The sequence below is a fragment of the Lissotriton helveticus genome, chromosome 11 (genome assembly GCF_964261635.1).
Source record: "Lissotriton helveticus chromosome 11, aLisHel1.1, whole genome shotgun sequence".
Classification (NCBI taxonomy): Eukaryota; Metazoa; Chordata; class Amphibia; order Caudata; family Salamandridae; genus Lissotriton; species Lissotriton helveticus.
This window is the reverse complement of record NC_136072.1, coordinates 1,180,178,137-1,180,200,797: the sequence shown is the minus strand read 5'-3', so window position 1 is coordinate 1,180,200,797 and position 22,661 is coordinate 1,180,178,137.

Sequence of the window (22,661 nt, the reverse complement as noted above, 5' to 3'; positions counted from 1 at the left end):
AGGACTCCCCACGAAGTGGCACCCGCGAAGCGGGTACCGCGAGGAGTAGTGCGAAGGAACCAAAAGCACCAGGTCCCAGCAGGTAAAAAAAGATAGATGCAGCAAAGCGTCCCAAGTTGGATCCAGGGGCTGGGGGTTTTAAACACGTTGGTGGGGCGGGACAAGCAGGGAGAGCGGCCCAGGTGCTGGTAATTCGGGCTGGCGGGCGCTCCTGGGAATTGAAGTCCCGGACCCGCTGCACGCTCGCAGCCCTGCCTGCAATTTACACACCCACAGTCAAAGCCCAATGTCCGCCACAACCAATGGCCTCAGGTCTGGCAGAGGACTCCCCACGAAGCGGGACCCGCGAAGTGGGTACCACGAGGAGTAGCGCGAAGGAACCAAAAGCACCAGGTCCCAGCAGGGAAAAAAAGAGAGATGCAGCAAAGCGTCCCAAGTTGGATCCAGGGGCAGGGGGTTTTAAACACGTTGGTGGGGCGGGGCAAGCAGGGAGAGCGGCCCAGGTGCTGGTAATTCGGGCTGGCGGGCGCTCCTGGGAATTGAAGTCCCGGACCCGCTGCACGCTCGCAGCCCTGCCTGCAATTTACACACCCACAGTCAAAGCCCAATGTCCGCCACAACCAATGGCCTCAGGTCCGGCAGAGTAATCCCCACGAAGCGGAACCCGCGAAGCGGGTACCGCGAGGAGTAGCGCGAAGGAACCAAAAGCACCAGGTCCCAGCAGGTAAAAAAAGATAGATGCAGCAAAGCCTCTTAAGTTAGGTTTGTCTATTCTATGCTACCGCTACCAAGGGTTGGACTCATGGTTATATTATTGCAAGCTAACTGGCCCTAGCAGGGCATGGTAGCATTACTACTTGAAAGGACTACCGCCTACTTCAACTAATAATCCATGTTCTCACAGTTACCGACTCCTGTGATTGCCGCTGAGGAAATGTTGTAGCTGACATTTCTTAAAGTTTTGTGTTGATTCTGGTACATTCAGAGATTACTATTTGACACGCTCCTCTACCAAGATTTTTAAATTTGCCTCACTGATCACACATCCTTTATTGTGACTCATCATCAGTGGACTCCCTACTTGCCTCTTGTAAAGTTTTGGCTGCTTCAATGAGGTGCTCATTGACACTGTTCATCACTCATTTTGCATCTGGCTCACTTCTTGGTTTCTGATGCCATCAGTGCCTGTCATTGTGACATTCTCTATTTGCAATTACGCTGAATACCCAATTGTGATTTGTTTTTTTCCTGTCACAAGATTTGGTATTACAGCACATGCTACCAGGACTGGCTCTTCCATTAGGGCAGAGATGAAACCAAACCTGGAATCATTTTTCAATAACTTGTGTCCCGAGCTGAGTGTCAGGATGGGGCAGGGCTGCTGCTGATTGGCAGCAGTGGGGAGGAGTGGTGGGCTGGGCACTTAAGTTTAAAGTGCGCATGTCTGTTTGGACGGCTGACTTGCGACCCTCAGACAGACATGAGCACTATAAACCTCTCAACACAGCTGCCTTACACAGCTGGGTTGAGAGCAAGCAGAGGCCTCCCGTTCTCTTGGACAAGCTGAGAGAGTCCACTCTATCCAATCATGGTGCTTCTCTCATTCTGGTTAACAGCATTAGAGCAGTGCCAGGATTGGTTAGGGGAGTTGGCTGGTGCCCTCGCAGGAGGGGAGAGGTACACTGGGACTGGAGCAAGGACATACAGCAAGGTGAGTTTTATTTATTTATATTTTTTAAATGTATTTTATGTGTATGCTGCATGCACCCACCACCCATGTGCCCGTCTTACCACTCTCCACAGTTGGAAGCCGCCCCTGCACGCCACGTCTGCACATCTAAAATTACATCCCCCAATTTGTGAGTCTGTGTTTTTCAGGAATTTCAATTTGTAATTTCAGACTGTACACAGTAGGTTCTGTATTTGGTTGTGTAGGAGAAGCCAGGTATCAAATAAAAGAAGTAAAACTCTTGCCAGTACATGTGCAAACTATAGAGCACAGAAACACAGAGCAGTGGTTCACTCTCTGCTTTGTGTTTTTTTGTGCCACTGGCTCACGATTGAGGGCCCCCCATGCCCTGCTGCCTACCTGCTGATAGAGCAGGTAGCCCCAACACCTGGCAGTGCAATTATGGTTTACACATTGAGAACTCCTAGGAGTGAGCTGGGTGTCTCTGCAGAGTGTTTGTGGTGGTTCTCTTGGACATTCCATGTGATGGAACCAGTGAATACCTTATGTGTGCTCAATCCAACAGAAACGTCCACATCTGCATCATAGTCCTGAATGCTTTTGTTCAGTTTTACGAAACATATATATATATTTTTAACTATCCGCATGTTCTTTTTGTCATGATTTACAACAATTTGTATTCAAATATAAGTGTATCTTGTTCTTTTTTACTATTGTCGAATTGTTAATGTGTTCATGTTTTCATTTATTTTATTCACATGCTGTTGACTTAGAGGTCAACAGCATGTGACTTTTCCATCTGAATAAGAACATTTTAATGCTCAGCAATGATTGTGTTCATATTTGTTCTGAGACAACGTTCTTGTTTTTTTACATTTACATTGACTGCTTTTTGTGTAAAATGTTTCTGCCACCTTTTTAAATGACATTCCTTTTTAACAGACAGTGTTCCTGTTTTCATACTGTATCCTAGCAACGGTGTTTCAAAAGATATCATGTTTTCCATTCGTTTCATTTGTTGGAGCTCCTGTTTTTAAACCGTGTTTGCGCTCTTGTTTCAAAAGGTTTCATGTTTTCCATTCTTTTGAGTTGACAGTGTTTTCGTTTCTAAATTGTATTGGGTCAGCTCTTTAAAAGGTTTCATGATCCCGATCTTGTAAGTTGGCAGTGTTCTGTTACAATTTTGTTTTGAAATGATTATTGCTTTTTCAGTTGTGGTCACTTTAGAAGAGTATTTTGACCATTTTACAATCACTTTTTCAATAAAAGGCTTTGCTCGAGAATTTGATTTCCAGTTACAGTGGCTTTTCTCAAGTACATAAAATAAAACTCAAGGATATTTATGAGCCCCTTTGCTTCACTCTTGTACCACGCAACCTGTTGCAAAAGCCATGCAAATGCAGAAGTAGATTTATGAAGCCATGCAGACCACTTTGGCACGTCTCATCCTGAACATCCCCCGCCACAGACACATCTCTGCCCATCTGAAAGACCTGCACTGGCTCCCCGTCAGCAAGAGGATCACGTTCAGACTCCTCACCCACGCACACAAAGCTCTCCACGACATGGGCCCGAAATACCTCAACAGCCGCCTCACCTTCTACACACCCACCCGCCAGCTCCGCTCCGCTCCGCCAGCCTCGCCCTCGCCTCCGTCCCACGAATTCGCAAATCCACCATCGGAGGAAGATCCTTCTCCTACCTGGCGGCCAAGACATGGAACTCCCTCCCCACTCACCTACAGCTGACCCTGGACCACCTCTCCTTCAGGAAACAACTCAAGACATGGCTGTTCGAGCAGTAGCGACTTCCCCTCAGTGCCTTGAGACCCTTACAGGTGAGTAGCGCGCTTTACACATTTTGTTGATTGATTGATTGACCTTGTATGTTCCTGAGTGGCTTCATAAATCTAATGTCGTATAGTGCAAATCACTGCGTTGCGTTACTCTGTGCCAGGGAGCTGTTTCCATGGGCGTTGTGTTGGTGTTCCTACAGAACATCCATGGATATTGATACATTGTCAGTTTATCTGAAGTGGTAGACCTGGGATTGCACCAAAAACCTATGCCTCTCCAGGTCAGGCGTAAAGAAATCAGTTTATGTCTCCTCTTTATTTCTCCTTTAATATGTGTTGCTTTCTGCAGAAAGAAGGAAAAACAGGCTCAGGAGATTGTTTTTGTGTCGGAAGGTGTCCCTTCCTGCAAAAAAACAATCCTCCTTACATTTCAGGCACCGTTGCACTATGGTGCAAGGGTCCCTGAGTTGGCGCGAGGCAGCCAAAAGAGTGCCGGCAGGAATGTGCCTTATGGACTTAAATACAGTGTATTCCTGCCCCGTCCCTCTCACGCAGTGTAGTGCAGCAAGGTAACTTTCTGCGGTGCACTGCGTGATATGGCCATAAAAATGGCGGGTACATGGAATGAGAGGCGGTGTTTCAGATATGCTGGTCCTGTATCTTGGGGAGCTTTGTAGACATGCATGAGCAGCCTGAAAGTGATTCTCTTGTTGAACGGAGCCAGTGGAGTTGTCGGAGGTGTTGTGTTATGTGGCTGTAGCGGGGGATGTGGAGGACCAGTCTGGCCTGTAGTTTCCTGAGCTGTTTTAAGGTGATGCAGATGTAGCGTGCATTGCCGTAGTCGTCTGCTGGTGATGAGTGCGTGCGTGACCGTCTTCCTGTATTCTGTGGGGATCCATCTGAATGTGTTTCAGAGCAGACGGAGAGTGTGGAAGCAGGATGAAGATATAACGTTGATCTGGCAGTTCATTGTTAGCGAGGATTCCAGTATGATGCGAGGTTGTGTGTAGGGTCCATGCGGGTGGAAGGGGTTTGCAGCGCGGCCTACCACCAGGAGTTGTTCCAAGCTGAGGGGGCGGTTCCCAAGATGAGTACTTCAGTCTTTTCCGAGTTGAGGTTGAGAGAGCTGTCTTTCATCCAGGTGGCAACAGCCTTCATCCCTCTGTGAAAGTGGATTTTGGTGGCTTTGGGTTTGTTGGTGTGGTGGAGGATCAACTAAGTGTTGTTGGGGTAGGAGACAATGCTGAGTCTGTGGTTTCTGACGTTGGCCATGAGGGAAGCCATGTAGACGTTGAAGGGGGTGGGCGCAGGGAGGAGTCCTGGGGCACTTTGCAGCGGATCTCTGTAGGTTCTGAAAGGAACGAAAGTAGTCTGACTTGCTGTGTTCAGCTGGTAAGGAAGGAGTGGATCCAGTCAGGGGCTTTGTTGCGGATGCTGGCATCGTGCAGTCTCATGGTTATTGTGCGGTGGGAGACAATATCGTAGGCGGCAAAGAAGCCCAGTAGGATAAAGGCTGCGGTTTTACCCTGGTCGAGGAGGGAGTGGATGTCATCAGCTGCTGCGAGGAGTGTGGTCTAGGTGCTGAGGTTACTTCGGAAGCCAGATTGAGAGATGTCCAGGACATGGTTCTGTTCGATGAACTTGGAGAGTTGGGCATTGATGGCCTTCTCGATGACCTTGGCAGGTAAGGGGAGGAGGGAGATGGTTCTGACATTCTTGAGGTCTGCCAGTTCGGCAGGTGACTTCTTCAGAAGGAGTTTGATCTTGGCGTGTTTCTAGTTATCAGGGAAGGTGGCGTCCCCACAGAGCAGTTGATGGTGCTGCGAAGCTCTGGGGTTATAAAGGTGGCTACTCTGTGGAAGATATAAAATGGGCATGGGCCCGATGGGGCTCCAGAGTGGATGCTCTTCATGGTTTTGAGTGTGTCATCTGTGGTAAGCGGAGCCCAGTTGAGCAGGGTCTGTTGGGGTGAGGCGAGGGCACATGCGGTGGTGACGGGCATTGTGGCAGGGTCTTGGGTGTCCAAGCTGTCGTAGATTTGCCTGATCTTGTGGAAGAAGGTGCCAAGTTTTCATAAAAAATATTATAAGCGAATGGGACAATGTCTGTAGTCCACTCAATATTCTAACAATCCACTCAGAAAAAGTGACCACCCTGTGTTGAGCAGATTTCTTTCTTAGTACAAAATGTTAGAGCAATTCCATGAGTTCATAGTATTTAAGAAGGTTATCTCCCAGGGATATATATTTGAGCTAGGATTACCTAAAAAAGCAAATACAAGGTATAAAGATCAGCGTCACATTTGACGAGACACCTAATGTTGAAGGATGCGTTGCACAGAATATCTTATTTGCACAGCGACAACAAAGCTCAATTAACTGTTAGAAAAGGCCCTTGAAAAGGAGGACAAGTATGTGGTTGATGCCAAATGCTTAAAGAAACTGCACCTGGTCTGTCCCACAAGGCTTGGTATACCATTGATATACATTTCTGGTAGTCTCTGGCTTGAACAAAGAATCCTGACCACAAGCTTCACCGCCACTTTGACCATGGAGACCAATACCTGCTCACGCTCCAACTTGAGAGGGGATTGACATTGACACCTCTGGATGAGGAATTGCTGATCATGCAGATGTTCCACAGGTGGCAGCTGTCTACAAGTACTACCGATGGTAAAAGGCACTGCATCAATCTATGTGATTTATTTTAGTAGCTTGGCGTCCCTCCATCCCATTTCTGTCAATTCTTGTATTGGTGTTCCTCCCTACAATCAAAAACAGAATATTGACCTAAAATTAGGCTGCTCAGAAGAGTTTGAACAAAATAGATACGGTGAAGCCATGGCAGTACATATGCGAAAACTAATGTCTTGTCATAAATTATCAGATGTTTTATATGCTCTGAAGAAATAAGTTAATTTTGTTTGGTGCTGAAAAGATGAAAGAAGTATAAAGAAAAAATCCACAAAAACTAAACTTTTCATGCAAAGTATCCATTTTGGTGCCACAGAATTTGCTGATACATGCTGCTTTATTCCCAAAATGACCATGACTGCAGCTCTACCTCTTTTATCTAATTTAATAAAATCAAGCATCCATTATTGGCAAATTAACATATCTATTACTCCAACCCTACCAGTTCTACATTAATTCTAAGCCTAATGAATGTTACCGATTTATTGTTATCGATAATAGTTACATTATATTTGAAATATAATGGAGGAACCCTAACCTCAACAAGCATCAAAACGGTGTATATCAATTTAATTATATTAACTTAAATTGCCTTAAAAAATTGCACACTATCCCTAACAAAAAATATGAATTACTTAACAGCAAAAAAAATAATAGGTTCTATATGGCAATGACATTAGCACATGGGATTCACCTGGATTTATCACATTTGACTACCTGTTTTTTGGACATTTACTGCAAAAGAGTCTCACTCACTGTAAGTTTGTGGTTAATGGGCTGAGTGTTAACTACCAGTGGGCAGCTTTTAGGATAAGTCCATTGTTGTGCAGCTTGAGTAAGAGATTCTAGACTGGTTATACTTCAGCACACACATGTGTGTAAGACTACCATCTTGTATAGCCCAGTATCTGAGTACTAGTAGTCAGTAACAGAAGGGACACTTCAAGAATTAATACTGACCACGGCTGGCCTTACAATGGGAGTCAGCATTCATAGAATAGGTCTGCAGTTCCTATTGAAGGTCTGTGGTTATTATGCTGCCTCACACATTATGGACAGAATCTGCACTAAATTACAGTTTTGTCTCACTTGGGCCTGCATTGTGCAGTGAGGTATCAATCTAGGAGTAAACATGCACACCATGTGTAGATTTAGAGTCCCTAACATTATACCTACCTTTCTTTTAGCACTTCAAAAATTGTAATATTTTCCTGGTTCAGATTCTAGGGCTTTGTCTAGTCTACTGGGCGAAGTTAATAAATCTGCTCCGCAGAGGGAGAATCAAAGGGGAAACATCCTCTACGACGCAACTTTTACCACGCAGTACCTTTACAACGCAGGTTTTTCAATGCAAGTCATTACAACGACTTGCGCTGGGGGGTGCTCTCGGATAGGTAATAGTTTAATTTACTATTCAACACCTTCCCTACTATCCACGGGGACTGGAGTTGGAATAGTAAATTAAACTATTCACTATCCAGCACCCCCAACGCAAGTCGTTGTAACGACTTGCATTGTAAAACCTGCGTTGTAAAGGCATGCGTGGTAAAAGCATGTGTTGTAACAACGTACATCCGAATCAAAGGCCTCTCCATAGGATAGAGCAAATAAGTGTTTAACCCAGTTCCTGAGAGAGGAATGGGAGGGTTTTTCACACTGACCCTGAGCTGGGACACCCCAGGCCTTCAGAAAGAAAGGAGGGGGGCTAGAACTCTGCAACTAACATAGGAGAGGGTGTCCTTTGAGGTTTTGATGGGGCTGAATGAGGCAGCTATGTCTGCTAGGAGCAGAGATGAGTCTTTCAGGAAGTTTCTTTCCACAGACATCCTTAGGTTGCCATATTGGATTGTCCTAGAATGCTGTGCAGGAGAGGTGGGACAGGTATGGAATAACGATGTAGCACCCTAGTATTGGGCAAGGAAGACTTGCTTCAAGAACTTGCCATTGTCACTTAAATACCCCGCACAAAGGAGATACAGATAAGATACAGATAAGGAGACACTAGACCTGGGAGTGATGATTCCGTAAGAATACTCAGCTGGAGGGAGTAGCAACCTGATGCTCCTGCAAGGATGGACTTTGGGACTTTGACTCCAGTTCTCTACAGGGCCAGTGGCATTGGCCCCTTTATGCTTCCTGAAGGGCAGATAGGAGAATAGACCTGCTTGCTGACTGGATGGTTCCCCTAGACCTTCTGTGGATGGCTTGTTACCCTACTGCTGACACACAGGTGTCCTACAAGATTATCGGGAGGCCATGGGGTGTGAGGAGTGTAGCTGGGGGGTGTTCTGCTAGCTGGCTGTGGAGGGGTTGTGGAAGCTGTCCCTCAAGGAGGATAGAGCCTCACGGTACAAGCAGGGGAATGGTCTGGTAAAGGGACCACTAAAACAGCTCTCCACAAAATGTTCCTTTAAGAGGCCAGGAGACCTGAATATAATGCTCCTCGAAATTAATTAGAGCTGGCCACCAGGAGCAGAATAACAGATGCCCCAGCTCTCAAGTACTGCACAGCAGGTGTATGAAATGGGAATCCGGAAGGGGATGCAGCCCTCCATCTGGGTGCCGGATTGGACACAGGCACCTTAAATCTGAAAAATGCTGTGTTAGACCGCATTAACCAATCAGAACATGGGAGGGAGGCTGCTCATTTCCTATTCATACCAGAGGCTTGATGCATAATCCCCTGCAATGGGAATATATATGCATATTACTTATATGTGGTGCACCGCAAAAACAGAGGGCGCCAACTACAATTTTAATAACTTAGCGGTCTATTAGGAACGTGGATGGATGGCCGCCGTCGGGCCGGCCGTGGCCATCCGTCCGTGATCGAAACCCGGAAAACCGCTGGTCACATTAGCATGACGTTGATGACCGCGGTGGTGAGAAATCCCGCCCACCACTTTTCCACCGGTAGCAGTCCTCACGCTTGCCTGGCGGGCAGGGCTGGACTGCTAAAATGGGAGCGGTGCAGGGCCAGTCCCCGCCGGCACGGATATGATGCCCGCGGAAGCCAGCCTTTCCGCTGCCTTGGAACTGTCATGGAAAGGCTGGGGGCCCATGTCGGACCCCAAAAGGTCGTGTGGGTGCACTGGGGGGTACCCATGGTACCCTCCTACATGTTCCTGTACCAGGTGGCAGGCACTGTGCAGTGTCTGCCATGCAGTGCAGGGAAATGCAGGTCATGCTCCCGTTGACATCGCGGCGGTGCTGCTGACAGCAGCAACCGACGCAATGTTAATGGCCGCGGAGCATACTAATTGGGCTGGCAGTTATTCCGCGGTCCTTGCGGGTGGTCTTTTCCCACTGCCATGGTGGTCGGGGGGGACTTTCCGACGCCATCCTAATAGACCCCTCTGTTAGGGATGCAGGAAGTGCAGTACACCCCCAAGCTGCACCCAGAATAATACTCTATGTCTACCTGATCCTGTGCTTTGGGGTTGGCAGAGCAGGGACCTCTAGTGGCTGGTCCTAAGGCTTTGTTTGTGGACTAATAAAAGTAAAAGAAAACTCTGAGACACATGTACTCATTGAAATGATTTGTTCCCACTGTTAATTTCGACAATACTTGGTTTTAATATAAAAATGAACGTTTTGAATGTTCGTACTATCCCCATTGAGTTCAATAGTGGCTTATAACATGCAGTGCATATTGGTATTGTCCCCTTTGATTGCAATGGTGTTGCAATGGTCAAATGTAACACGTTGTTGCTTTTAGTGATATGGTGAACCCTGAAAATGCCAATAGACCTGCCTTATTGACTATGACACCCCCTTTTATTGTGCTGTAACAACTAGTATAAGTTGGGTGTATTCTGATTATAGGGTTAAGGACCCACTGGGGGTGGATTGTGATTTGACCCTGTCACGAAGGTTATTTTAATGTATATATTTGTAATTTAATACATTGAATTTCATAGTTTGTGTGTAATAAAAGAACTTTACAATTTTAAGGAAAAAAGACTGGCTATTAAGTGTTGTTGTTGTGTGCTAGGGAGCTGGGCTTACTAGCTCACAACATGTTCCCTGACAGGGCTTGGACTGCTCTGTTTTGCTTTCCTGAGAAAGTCAAGTGAGTGTTGCAAAGGGGTACTTGGTTTTCAGTAAAAATACAATTTCTGACTTATTATTTGTGAGAGACTCACATCCTTTGCAACTAATACCCTAATTTGTAAAACAATGAAACTATTTTAATTATAATTTAATTCACATAAAACTGAACCTTAGCAAATGTAAAGAATGTGTTTTATTGACAATAATCAGTTTAAAATTACAACACTAGTTGTTAATAGTTAATCCTAACCCTAGTAAATACTAACTACCGGGCCTATTATGATGGCGGGCGGACATTGTCCACCCGCCACCAAAACAGAACACGGGACCGACCGCCAAAGGTGCAACAGTCCCGCCAGGTCAATTAGATGCGCCCGCCACACTGGCAGGTGCATCCTCCACTTTAACATTGAGGCGGGCGGTGCTGTAAACAGCAACCGCCGCAATGTTAAAGCCCATGTTGTGCATTGCCATGTACAACTTGACAGGCACCGCGCAGTGCCTGCCACCTTGTGCATGGCAATGATGGGGGGTATCATAGGTACCCCCGGTGCAGTCACCCACCCCCCACCCCCCGGGGGCCCGCAATGGTCCCCCACAGTGATATCCTGCATGCCTTTTCATTGCAGAGTCTCTGCCAAGGAAAGGCATTCTACCTCAGGCATCATAATATGGATGGCGGTGCCTGCACGGAACCACCACCATATTGTGTTGCTTTTCCGCCGGCCGGCAATCCGACCGGCGGAAAAGCGGCGGTTAGTCTCTCCGTCTGCCGTGGTACCCCTCACCTTACTAATATGGCAGCGTGAAACAGGAACATTTGGCGGGTGGATCTCCACCGCCGGCCCAGCGTTGGCGATCCATCCGAGATCCTAATAGGCCCCTGAATATTTAAATTACGTAAAAATTCAAGTATAAAAACGTAAATCGAACTGAACTGAGGAATCCTCGTGGTAGCTCTAAATATGCTGAATACCAAACTATTGAAATATTAATGATATTGAATTCAATTCAACTAAATAAATTAGGGAACCACCTTTGCCAGAATGCTAAGCCTATCAATAGTCACATAATAATTTTATTTTTACTATTGTTTCAAGTAAACAAATTGTGAATTAAAAGAAATTCCTACCTTAACCCTAACATACTGTCATTATGTATTGCTTTTAAAGTATCAAACTAAGGAGGAAGGTTCTCTAATTTGAGGGATATGGCACACAGCTGATATAGGCTGCGGGATTCAAAGACATGACAATATGAAGATTACTGCTGACCTTAGACCTTTGCAAATCTGGGAATATGTGAAATCAATAGATGGATTCAAGAGAACGCCCATGATCCAACCATGTAACACCTCCCAGAATGAAATGTAACAAAATGCAGCGCAAGAAGCTGAATCGCGGTTCCTTTTTTTTAAAAAAAAAGCTCCTCAAGGCAGCTCAAATCGCCCCATGTGTGTCTTGGTAAATATCTAGTAGCAGTTTGCCTCATGGATGGGTCACAAAAGTGGCGCAACCATGATACAAAATGGTAGTAATTCTGGCCCTAACTGTGGCATATTCTAAAAAAAGTCAATTTGCCTTTAAAATAAAAACAATGGTAGCACTAGCTTGTGTCCCTGTCGGACACGTAGCTAACCACTACAGAAAGCCCTTTCTACCAACAAAATGAAGGCAAACTAAGTCTCTCAATTAATTATTTCGAAGATACTTTGGTTGACATTCCACATCGCTCCAGACACAGATCCCAACCGAAATTCCAAATACCATGGTGGAATGTATATGACAGCAACTTGGTGCAGGAACCCAGCACAAACAACGCAGTGGAAGAATGTCAAAATGCCTTCCAATCCACACTAGGCAGAATCCATCTTACACTCTACAAATTAACCCCTTCGACGCTCATGACGAGCTGGGCTCGTCATGGCGTAGCCTCCTCGCACGCTCATGACGAGCCCAGCTCGTCATGCAAAGTGCGCTTTCGCAAAACCCAGCGTACGGGCGGAATTCGCCCCGCATGCATGCGGTTAATCAAATAATTTCAAAATGAGCAAAGCAACTAGCAACTACAAATAATGCAATCTGTAACCCAAACTGCACTTAAACTTAGCAAACGAACCAAAATAATATACAACATGCTCCAATTTAAAGGCAAACTCTTCATAAACACATCGGAACAGATTACTTAGCAATATTAGCAATAATATAAAATAAATAATAACTTACAAAACTCCCCAAATACCTATAACATAATTTTAACCAACATGACAAATAATTCTTATCTAAATAATAAACATAATATTTTATTACATCAGTCAAAACAATAAATACAATTTTAATCTTGAATACAACTGATATGATAAAATAATATATAAACTATATTAAAGATCTAAACCTCATCAACCAAAAAGCTCAAAAAACATCTCAATCTGTTATGTAAAATAATTGCAACACATAAAATACATATTTCCAAATAACTATCACATAACAGTTGCACAAATAGTTGTATATATCATTGCACACTAAAAACAAATAAATGAAATATGTCTTACTGTTCTGTAGCTACAGATTATCCACTGCATTGAAGTAGTTAAACAGTACAATCCACCAAAAATGGAAAAAATAAGTTCCAAAAAGCACAAAAAAAATCAAATAAAGATCCCTGTATCAATCCAAAGAGTCAAGGAGCCACACAAAATCCAGATTTTATTTTTTCAAAAAATTAATGCTCCTAGACACCCAAAACGGATATTATAGTAAACAAATATTGGTTCATTATAAACCTAAAGACATTTCCTTAAATAAAAGAAGATACATCCAAATACCCATAAGACACATTCGTAGAGAAAAAAATGCAAAGTAAAACAGAAAACCCACCTGCCAAAACACTTTACATTCCCAAAAGACCATATACATTACACTTAATCATCATAAAGCAAGTAACATGACACAATATGACATAACATATCAATACATTACTAAATAGTATAAGACTGCTGAGCATATTACGAGTTGCATCTCCACTGCCTTTTCATGGTGGTAATCCCGCCATGAAAAGGATGACTGACAAGCATTTGAGGAGGTCCTAACATGGACCCCCACTGTTTCTGGACCTGTGGGTGCATGCGGGGTCGTAGATTTGCCTGATCTTGTGGAAGAAGGTGCGAAGTTTACATAAAAAACATTATAAGCGAGTGGGTCAATGTCTGTAGTCCACTCAATATTCTAACAATCCACTCAGCAAAAGTGACCACCCTGTGTTGAGCAGATTTCTTTCTTAGTACAAAATGTTAGAGCAATTCCATGAGGTCATCGTATTTAAGAAGGTTATCTCCCAGGGATATACATTTGAGCTAGGATTACCTGTAAAAGCAAATACAAGGTATAAAGATCAGCGTCACATTTGACGAGACACCTAATTTTGAAGGATGCGGTGCACAGAATATCTTATTTGCACACCGACAACAAAGCTCAATTAACTGTTAGAAAAGGCCCTTAAAAAGGAGGACAAGTATGTGGTTGATGCCAAATACTTAAAGAAACTGCACCTGTTCTGTCCCACAAGGCTTGGTATACTATTGATATACATTTCTGGTAGTCTCTGGCTTGAACAAAAATCCTGACCACAAGCTTCACCGCCACTTTGACCATGGAGACCAAAAGCTGCTCAGGCGCCAACGTGAGAGGGGATTGATATTGACAACTCTGGATGAGGAATTGCTGATCATACAGATGTTCCACAGGTGGCAGCTGTCTACAAGTACTGCGGATGGTAACAGGCACTGCATAAAACTATGCGATTTATTTTAGTAGTTTGGCGTCCCTCCATCCCATTTCAGTCAATTCTTGCAATGGCGTTCCTCCCTACAATCAAAAGCAGAACATTGAACTAAAATGAGGCTGCTCAGAAGAGTTTGAACAAAATAGATACGGTGAAGCCATGGCAGTACAAATGCAAAAACTAATGTCTTGTCATAAATTATGAGATGCTTTATATGCTCTGAAAAAATATGTTAATTTTGTTTGGTGCTGAAAAGATGAAAGAAGTATCACAAAATAAAATTCCACAGTTTTGGATGCAAAGTATCCATTTTGGTGCCACAGATTCTGCTGATACATGCTGCATTATTCTGAAAATGATCATGTCTGCAGCTCTATCTCTTTTATCTAATTTCAATAAAACCAAGCATCCATTATTGTAAAATTAACATATCTATTACTCCAAACCTACCACTTCTATATTAATTCTAAGCCTAATGAATGTTACCGATTTATTGTTATCGATAATAGTTACATTACATTTCAAATATAATGGAGGAACCCTAACCTCAACAAGCATCAAAATGGTGTATATCAGTTTAATTATATTAATTTAAATTGCCTTAAAAAATTGAACACTATCCCTAAGAAAAGATATGAATTACTTAACAGCAATACTAAAAATAGGTTCTGTATGGCAATGATAATAGCACATGGGTTTCACCTGGATTTATCACATCTGACTACCTGTTTTTTGGACATTTACTGCGAAAGAGTCTCACTCACTGTAAGTTTGCGGTTAATGGGCTGAGTGTTAACTGCGAGTGGGCAGCTTTTGTGATAAGGCCATTGTTGTGCAGCTTGAGTAAGAGATTCTAGACTGGTTATACTTCAGCACACACATGTGTGTAAGACTGCCATCTTGTATAGCCCAGTATCTGAGTACAAGAAGTCAGTAACAGAAGGGACACTTCAAGAATTAATACTGACTACGGCTGGTCTTATAATGGGAGTCAGCATTCATAGAATAGGTCTGTAGTGCCTATTGAAGGTCTGTGGTTCTTATGATGTATCACACATTATGGAAAGAATCTGCACAAAAGCACAGTTTTGTCTCACTTGGGCCTGCATTGTGCAGTGAGGTATCAACCTAGGGGTAAACATGCACACCATGTGTAAATTTAGAGTCCCTAGCATTATACCTACATTTCTTTTGGCACTTAAAAAATTGTAAAATGTACCTGGTTCAGATCGTAATCAGATTCTAGGCCTTTGTCTAGTCTACTGGGCGAAGTTAAATAATCTGCTCCGCAGCAGGAGAATCAAAGGTCTCTCCATAGGAGAGAGCAATTAAGTGTTTAACCCAGTTCCTGAGAGAGGAATGGGAGGGTTTTTCACACTGGCCCTGAGCTGGGACATCCCAGACCTACAGAAAGAAAGGAGGTGGGCTAGAACTCTGCCACTAACATAGGAGAGGGTGTCCTTTGAGGTTTTGATGGGGCTGAATCAGGCAGCTGTGTCTGCTAGGAGCAGAGTTGAGTCTCTCAGGTAGTTTCTTTCCACAGACATCCTTAGGATGCTATATTGGATTGTCCTAGAATGCTGTGCAGAAGAGGCGGGACAGGTGTGGAATAACGATGTAGCACCCTAGTATTGGGCAAGGAAGACTTGCTTAAAGAACTTGCCATTGTCACTTAATTACCCTGCACAAAGGAGCTACAGATAAGGAGACACTAGACCTGGGAGTGATGATTCCGTAAGAATACTCAGCTGGAGGGAGTAGCAACCTGATGCTCCTGCAAGGATGGACTTTAGGACTTTGACTCCAGTTCTCCACAGGGCCAGTGGCATTGGCCCCTTTATGCTTCTTGAAGAGCAGATAGGAGAATAGACCTGCTTCCAGACCCTGGATGGTTCCCCTAGACCTTCTGTGGATTGGCTTGTGACTCTACTGCTGACACACAGGTGCCCTACAAGATGATCAGGAGGCCATGGGGTGTGAGGAGTGTAGCAGGGAGGGTGTTCTGCTAGCTGGCTGTAGAGGAGCTGTGGAAGATGTCCTCAAGGAGGATAGAGCCTCACGGTACAAGCAGAGGAATGGTCTGGTACAGGGACCACTAAAACAGCTCTCCACAAAATGTTCCTTTTAGAGGCCAGGAGGCCTGCAGATAATGCTCCTCGAGATTAATTAGAGCTGGCCACCAGGAGCTGAACAACAGATGCCCCAGCTCTCATGTACTGCCCAGGAGGTGTATGAACTGGGAATCTGGCAGGGAATGCAGCCCTCCATCTGGGTGCCGGATTGGACACAGGCACCTTAAATCTGAAAAATGCTGTGTTAGACCGCATTAACCAATCAGAACATTGGAGGGATGCTGCTCCTGTCCTATTCATACCAGAGGGCTTGATGCACCTCATAATCCCCTGCAATGGAAATATATATGCATATTACTTACATGTGGTGCACCATAAAGAACAGAGAGCACCAACTACAATTTTAATTACTTAGGGGTCTATTAGTATGGCAGACAGATGGCCGCCGCCGGGCCGGCGCTGGAAACCGGCGGGCCGGAGGTGACCATCTGTCCGCGATCGAAACCCGTAAAGCTGCCGGTCACATTAGCATGGCGGTGATGACCACGGATGTGAGATATCCCGCCCACCACTTTTTCGCTGGCAACAGTGTTCACGCTTGCCTGTAGGGTGGAGCTGGATGGCTAAAACGGGGCTGGTCCAGGGCCAGGCTCGGCCGGCATGATTGTGATGCCGGCAGAAGCCAGCCTTTCCGCCTCAATGGAACTGCCATGGAAAGGCTGGCAGAGACAGGTTCCGGGGGCCCATTGCGGGCCCCCAATGTGTTGGGGGGGTGTGGGTACACTGGGGGATACCCCCCTACATATCCCTGTACTAGGTGGAAGGACATGCTCCTGTTGACATTGCAAAAAACAACAAGGGTTTGGCTAAAGTGCACAATGATTTCATGAATCACAACAAACAATGAATCAAACAATTGTTCTGAAAAGACCACTGGTTCAGTCTGTATAAATCTTTTAATTAAATTGTTTGTTTCTAGAATTGTTTTGAAAAGGGAATCTTTTTACACAATAGAGCAAAATTAGAAACACAGCCTATTTACAAGATAAATACTTATTTTCGAGAAAAAGAATATCTACAAGTGTGTTTAGAAAACAGAAATTTAGAAAAAGGAAGATTAGAACTTTTTGTTTAGACGATGACTAAGATTAACATTCTCATTCATTCTGTGTTACTTTGATACCTCAGTCATTCATTCTTACCCACAACCCAAAGAATTTGAAAGGTGAAAAGTCAGAAGGAGATAAAAGAAATGGGGAAGTACCTCACCTAGATATTTTAGATCTATCTTTTTATATGTGGTGGGATACTATTTGATACCTATTTTACATAGAATCGTTTAAATCACAAAACAGGGGCCATCCGACATAATGTTACATCATAGTCTTAAATTTCAAAGGAAATGCATAACAGATTGGCCTAAAGAACACAAAAGGTCGACGTGTTTCGAAACCCCTGAGTTATGGGGGTTCTCCTCAGAACCGTGGAGACCGAATCCTCTTCTTATCATAATGGATCCAAGCGATCGTTATATGGCAGAATGTCTTTATTTTTTGTGGTGGACGGGATTATGTCCTGCGAAGTCTCTCAATGACATCTTTTATTAAGATGAAGCCTTGGAAAAGATCGACCTTAGGGGGTACGGACCGTACCCCTATGCACCGTACACCTATATTCATGGGGGGTACGCTCGGGACTTACGCACTGTACCCCTGTAATCCAGGGGTGTACGCACCGTACCCCTGCAATGATGGGGTGTTTGCACCGTACACGGGGGAACCATCCCGTACGTATTTCGAGCTGAAATCTGGCTTTCCGGACGTTTTCAACTCCCGTAGCAAAAGCGTCATATAGAGTGCTGTCGACACGAATCGTACTTGCTAGGTCGGAAGAAGCAGCCTCGAACCGTACGGACGTCGCGTACTGCGTGTTCCGAACAAGATTCGTACGGATCATTGAGTCATACGGTCTTTGGTATGAATCCTACGGAGAACTGCATTGGGTTCACATCGTACTACATCGTACGTACGGGTATGGTTCTCCGTACGATTTGTACGGGAAAAAGGCTCCGTACAATGATTCGGACTTTTACCGAATCGGAATCGGCCCCTAAGTGTAGTTGTGTACTAGGGAGCTGGGCTCACTAGCCCACAACATGTTCCTTGACAGGGCTTGGACTGCTCTGCTTTGCTATCCTGAGAAAGTCAAGTGAGTGTTGCAAAGGGGTACTTGGTTTTCAGTAAAAATACAATTTCAGACTTATAATTTGTGTGGGACTCACATCCTTTGCAGCTAATAAACTAATTTGTTACACAATGAAACTATTTTAATTATAATATTATTCACATAAAACGGAACCTTAGCAAATGTAAAGAATGTGTTTTATTGATAATAATCAGTTTAACATTAGAACACTAGTTGTTAATAGTTAATCCTAACCCTAATAAATCCTAACTACGGGGCCTATTTTGATGGCGGGCAGACATTGTCCGCCCGCCACCGTAACGGAACATGGGACCGACAGCCAGAGGTGCGGCCGTCACGCCAGGCCAATTAGGATGCTCTTGCCACACTGAAGGGCGCATCCTCGACTTTAACATTGCTGCGGGCGGTGCTGTAAGCAGCACCCGCTGCAATGTTAAAGCCCATTTTTGTGCATTACCATTCACAACGTGACAGGAACCATGCGGTGCCTGCCACCTTGTGCATGGCAGTGATGGGGGTACCCCCCTGTGCAGCCACCCACCACCCCACCCCCCGGGGGCCCGCAATGGTCTGCCACAGTGATTTCCTGCATGCCTTTCCATGGCGGGGTCTCCGCCATGGAAAGGCATTCCACTGCAGGCATCATAATATGGATGGCGGTGTCTGTACAGCACAGACACCATATTGTGTTCCTTTTCTGCCCGGCCGGCAATCCGACCAGCGGAAAAGCGGAGGACGGTCTTTCCATCCGTTGCAGTGCCCCTCAGCATACTAATATGGCGGGGGATAAAACAGGAACATTTGACGGGCGGATCACCACCGCCGGCCCGTAATAGGCGATCCGCCCGAGATCCTATAGGCTCCTGAATAGTTTAACTAATTTAAATTAGGTTAAAATTCAAGTATAAAAACATAAATCAAACTTAACTCAGGAATTCTCGTGGTAGCTCTAAACATGCTGAATACTAAACTATTGAAATATTAATGATATTGGATTCAATTGAACTAAAAGAAATTAGGGAACCACCTTTGCCAGAATGTTAAGCCTATCATTAGTCACATAATAATTTTATTTTTACTATTGTTTCAAGTAAACAAATTGTGAATTAAAGGGAATTCCTACCTTAATCCTAACATACTGTAATTATGTATTGCTTTTAAAGTATCAAATTAAGGAGGAAGGTTCTCCAATGTGAGGGACATGGCATAGAGCTGATATTGGCTGTGGGATTCAAGAATATGACAATAGGAAGATTACTGCTGACCGTAGACCATTGTATAGCTGGGAATGTGTGAAATCAGTGGGTGGATGCAAGAAAACGCCCATGATCCACCCATGTAACACCTCCCAGAATGAAATGTAACAAAATGCAGCGCCAGTCGCTGAATCGCGGTTCCTTTATAAAAAAAAAAGAATCCCCTCAAGGCAGCTCAAATTGCCCCTGGCGTGTCTTGGTAAATATCTACTTGCAGTTTGCCTCATGGATGGGCCACAAAAGTGGCGCAACCATGAAGCAAAATGGTAGTACTTCTGGCCCTAACTGTGCCATATTCTACAAACAGTCAATTTGCCTTTAAAATAAAAACAATGATAGCACTAGCTTATGTCCCTGTCAGACAGGTAGCTAACCACTACAGAAAGCCCTTTCTCCCAACAAAATGAAGGCAAACTAAGTCCCTCAAATAATTATTTCAAAGATACTTGGGTTGACATTCTACATCGCTACTGACACAGATCCCAACCGAAATTCCAAATACCATGGTGGAATGTATGACAGCAACTTGGTGCAGGTAACCAGCACAACCAATGCAGTGGAAGAATGTCAAAATCCCTTCCAATCCACACTAGGCAGAATCCATCCTACACTCTATAAATTTATCAAAGCATTTCAAAAGGAGCAAAGCTACTAGCAATTACATATGAAGCAATCTGTAACCCAAATAATATACAACATGCTCCAATTTAAAGGCAAACTCTTCATAAACACATTGGAGCAGATTACTTAGCATTATTAGCAAAAAGCACATAATATAAAATAAATAATAACCTACAAAACTCCCCCAAAAATATAACATAATTTTAACCAACATGATAAATAATTCTACTCTAATTAATAAATATAACATTTTATTACATCAGTCAACACATTAAATAAAATATCTATCTTAAATACAACTGATATGATAAAATAATATATACACTATTTATATTAAAAATCTAAACCTCATCAACCAAAAAGCTCAAAAACAAACTCAATCTAGTATGTATAATAATGACAACAAATAAAATACATATTTCCAAATAACTATCACATAACAGTCGCATAAATAGTTGTATATATCATTGCACACTCTAAACAAATAAATTAAATATGACTTACTGTTTTGTAGCTACAGGTTATCCGCTGTATCGAAGAAGTTAAACAGTACAGTTCACCAAATATGGGAAAATAAGTTCCAAAAAGCACCCCAAAAAATCAAATAAAGATCCCTATAGCAATCAAAAGAGTCAAGGAGCCATACAAAAACCTGAAAAAATGTTTTTAAAAAAATGAATGCTCCTAGACACCCAAAAAGGGATATCATTGTAAACAAATATTGGTTCATTATAAACCAAATGACATTTCCTTAAAAAAACAAAAAAGATAAATCGAAATGCCAATAAGACACATTCATAGAGAAAGAAAATGCAAAGTAAAACAGAAAACCCACCTGCAAAAACACATTAAATTCCCATAAACATTACACTTAATCATCATAAAGCAAATAGCATTACACAATATAACATAACATATCATTATATTACTAAATAGTATAGGACTGCTGAGCATATTACGAGTTGCTTCTCCACCGTCTTTTTGTGGCGGTGATCCAGCCATGAAAAGGATGACTGACAAGCATTTGAGGACATCCTAACATGGACCCAGCTGTTTCTGGACCTGGGTGAACCCCAGTTTCTGTATGGTGTGGTATGCATTACATGCTGCATGCCACACCATGCAGGAATGTGCTGTTAGCGCTCTGATGGCAGCGGTCTGCTCTCCTATGAGCCTAACAGACCAATACTGTGAGACTGCCACAGCACCTCCCGCATGACCTGGATAGACTCATAATCTGGCAGACAGGCAGGCAAATTACAGTCTTGGTTTTCCTCCTTCAGGTGCAGCTGTGGCAGGCCGACAAACTCGTAATCAGCCCCTATAACTAGCCTCTAGACCCCCCCAAACCTCTCCCCTCAAAACCATTCAAAAAAACTTTTAAAAGGACTTACCTATTTCGACGAACAACAGTACCTTACCGCAACCTGGATCGTGGAAAATAGACTAAAATTACACAAATAGGCTACAAAAAAGAAGATATCTGTAAAAGAAACAGGAACACTATTAAAAAAAAAAAAAGACTATTCGCCCAGAGAAATGAATGGTAAAATAAGTAAAACATGTTTAAAACATTGAATGAAAAATTTACATGTCAAAAATGTTGTATAAAAAGTTATAAAGCATCAATTAAATAACAGTAGCAAACATATGCAACTATTTATTATATACTGAAAAAGTATGTTAAAATGATGTTAAAAATATGTGTATTAAACAATTTAAAATATTTAAAAAAAAAGGTAACAAATAGAAAAAAAACAGGAAAATGTACAACATATAATACTATTTGAATATGATTTATATTGTTTATTCATGAAAATGAATTAAATATAGTTTTATTTACAATCATATAAATGTTTTTATCTAGAAATATTTGTTTATAAGTGGAGAAGTATACATTAAATGAAATGTATAAAAGTAAAATTGGAAAAATGTGTTACATGTGTTTATTTTATGATAATATGTAAGTAATAATGTTATTTATTACAAATATAAAACTAACAACCTTTTCTTATTTATCTTTCTAAACACCCACAATACTAATTAAATGACATACACTACTCCCTCTACATTAAAATTGAATTTAGAAAGAGTATTTCACACTAAAATTGTTAAAATAAATAATCACACTACAATGTAAAACATTTTAAAGAAAGTGTAGGACACTAAATGGGTGACATGTACTATACCCAATCCAATATAAACCAATTTGGGGAATGTGTTGGACACTAAAGAGGTGACATGTACTATACAAAATGCAAACTTAAACAATTTGAGGAAGTTGCTGAATACTAAAATGTGTGACAATTTCTATTCCCATTCGAATTTATACCAATTTAGGGTAGGTGTTTTGTAAACTAAATGCGTGACATTTACTATTGTTTTATCAAGTAATTAGAGTTGTAGGTCTTTGTGTATTTTAGGAATCATATACATATACACAAAACTGGTTGTGTATGTAATGTACACAACAAACAATGGGAGGAGGGTCTAAGG